Genomic DNA, 3,370 nt, shown 5'->3' with positions numbered 1-3,370 from the left:
TTGTTAACTCTGTAAATCAGTAGGGTTTATAACTTATTCTAAGGTTACGTACTAAGTTGCTAAAAGAAAATTATTATTATTATTTTTATATTTTTCTTATATATATTTTATTAATAATTTTTTTTTGTTTGGTGTGTTTTCTCTCTTGCCCTTTGTAGTCAGGGATTAGCATTAATTTATGGCAATTCGGACGGTTATGATAATAATATTATATTTTCCATTATGAAGTACAACATGATGGATATAACGATGCTATGCGCAAATCGGCGTTTTACAATATTGAATGGTTGCTACCAGTTATGTAATATAAAGAATGTAGTGTAAGAATACAATATTGGTGATGGGCGTAGTGGAAAAAATGCCCTTACTATCTAGGTGTGTAATACATGTATGCAAAATTAAAATATAATAAATCATTTTTAAATCTCTTTATCGAGAAGAGCAGTATATGAGTATTGATACCGTTTGTTACATTGGCGTGCATTGTTAAATCTATGACCTCGCTGTTCCTATGGTTAAAGACGAGGGAGCTAATGTTAATGGGATCTATTCCTATTTGATTTCTCAAGAGTGAGATTAAGCCTATATACGCTGAATAACATTTGAAACAATATTTTATCGGCTGATTACGAGCCGTATTAGCGCTGCATCTCATGCAGGGCATGACTAAAAATGCGTTTGCAATAAAACCATGCCATTCGGCGATAACAAATTCAGGAGGGTAATCTAATTCAAAAAGACAGTTGGGGCATAAGGCCTCGTCCGTCTCGCGTTCGGCAATGTATCCTAGCGCAAGCGAACAGTAAGTAGAATCAAGACCCGGAAATCCCTTGACAATCGGGTGTTTATAAGTTACTGGGGGTCTCGGTCGGCACATTCTGAAAGGTTAATTTTGATGACCTTGTTAGTGAAGTGACTATATATTATAGAGGTTAGTGTGTCTGTTCTATAACCACCTTCTTTGAGTTTATCAAGAGTGCGCTTGTATTTATTGAAACATGAGGGGCAGTATATAATTGGGTCTATCATTGTGAGGTTATGGTGACAAATTGAGCAATGTATTTGCTCCAATGGACCTAGGAAAAAACCGTGAAAAATTCCATATTTTAATTCTGGCGGAAGTGATTTCCGAATATAGCACTTAGTGCATAAAGCGTCTAGCTGATTTTGATATTTATAACCGGCTATTATGAGGCATTTCACATCCAATATACTAGGGTATTCTGCTATTATCTCGTGGATCTTATTCATTTTGTGAAATTATAAAGGTGTTATTATAAGGTGGTTTACTCGAAGGATCAGTTTTATATAATTGATAGCAGTGAAAGCAGTTGCTTATAGGCCTGCTAATACCTAGAGGTGTGTTGCAATAGTCACAATTTCTAATAGTGTATTGGTCGCTGATGATTAAATAGTGCGAAATTAATTTTTCAAAAAGTTCCGAGCTGTTGTAGAAATCATTGATTAGACAAAGATGACATAATAACGAGTTAGAGGGAACGTGCTTAAAGCCCTCCGTCCGTATGCACCTTGGGTTGGTGGATCGCTGGGTGACAAGAAAATTACAGACGGTCCTCTGGGGCTGCGAATTGTACACCAGGAACACCCTGAAACAGAGGTGTGTGTTAATTGTGTTCATCCTGGTTCAAGATGCGAAAGCTTTAGCTTGTCCACATGCACCGTGCGTGTTGTGTTTCCATACTGTATTGTGACATTATTATTTAGTAGGATTTGTAGGACCTTATATGGTCCGGTATACTGGTCGCTGAGTTTTCCTTTAGTGGGTTCCTTTAGTAAGAATACAAAATCTCCTTCCTTAAATGATGCAGGATTTATACGTCTATTATAATAATGCTTATTCCTTTCTTTTGATCTTATTAAATTCTGTCTCGCTTCGTCTTGTGTTTCTTGTAGTCTTTGGAATAAGTCGGTTAGGTACTCGTGGTAAGTAGGCTCTAAGTTTTCTTCAAGTAATTTTTGGGATGAGGGAAGTCGCGGTACTCGTCCGTAGACTAACTGAAAAGGTGTGTATTGTGTACTTTCGTGAATGCTAGTGTTATATGAAAACATTGCTAATTTTAAGTATTCGTCCCAATTGTTCTCCTTCGTGATTTGTGTTTTTAGATATTCGGTTAAAGAATGGTGAGATCTCTCAATGGATCCCTGGGACTGGGGGTGATAAGCGGTAGTCTTGTACTGTTTAATACCGAATTTTTTCGCAAGATTTCGCATTAGGGAAGTTAGAAAATTAGATCCTTGATCTGTTAAAAGTGCCTTAGGGGCTCCGTAGATACAAATGAAATTTTTAGTAAAAGCGTCTGCTATCGCCATAGAAGTTACTTCATTTAAGGGAATTGCTACCGAGTATTTAGTGAGTAAATCTTGGATAGTTAATATGTGAGTGTTTCCTTGTTCTGTAGTGGGTAAAGGTCCAACTATATCTAATGCAATTTTGTCAAATGCAGCCCCGGGGGTATCTGTGATGATCATGGGCTGCTTGATTTTAATTCTTGTTAGCTTTTTTAACTGACACTCTCTACAACGTTGAATAAAACTCTGAATATCCTTTTTCATGTTAGGCCAAGAATAATTAGTTTTTAATCTATTATATGTTTTAGTGACACCTTTGTGTCCACCTATTGCTGACGAGTGATTTTCATCTATGAGCATTCGCCTATTTTCTTCTCTGGGGGTTTGTATTAATCCTTTACAAATGGTTATATTAATTCTTTCGTCCTCAAAATGTTTTACTAGTTGTTTCTGAATGTATCTCCAAGGGATGTCGTCGAAGTGATCTGTTTTACGCATACTAAATGATGTCAAGTTTATTTCTCTCACTACATCTAAAAGAGTTTTAAAACAATTCTTTACATTATCCGAATCAATCATAGTTTGGTTGTTGATTTTAACTGGGAGTGATATTAATACCTTGGTACCGAAGGCGTTTACCTTGGCCCTTTCTAAATTTATGTTTTCGTATTTGGGAAGACGCTCGGCTTGTTGGTGTTCTTTAGCACCATTGTCATACGGGGTTCCATCTAAAGTTATGAATATTACCTGGTTATCGTTCCGCGATAAAAGTGTTTCGCGAGTTTCGTTGATTTTTACTAAAGGTTGGGGTCGCGATAAATTTATTGGTACGGAGTTTGACTCAAATATTTCTTCGTCTTCGCTGCTATCAGTTTCATCTATAAGTTCTGGATCTGAATGTTCCTCGTCTGAGGTCGAAAATATGTTATCCCATCCTATGTTTCTTATTTCAGGTTGAACCTCGTTACTGATTTCGTTGCTAATACTATCGTAAGGTATTTCGATTTCCGCGGCAGGTTCTTCATCATTTATATTTTGGAAATTTTGAACGTCCGCTGGA

Source organism: Odontomachus brunneus, unplaced genomic scaffold (genome assembly GCF_010583005.1).
Source record: "Odontomachus brunneus isolate Ranch 3 - 2012 unplaced genomic scaffold, Obru_v1 Obru_scaffold_483, whole genome shotgun sequence".
NCBI classification, from domain to species: Eukaryota; Metazoa; Arthropoda; class Insecta; order Hymenoptera; family Formicidae; genus Odontomachus; species Odontomachus brunneus.
This window is presented reverse-complemented; position numbering follows the sequence as displayed.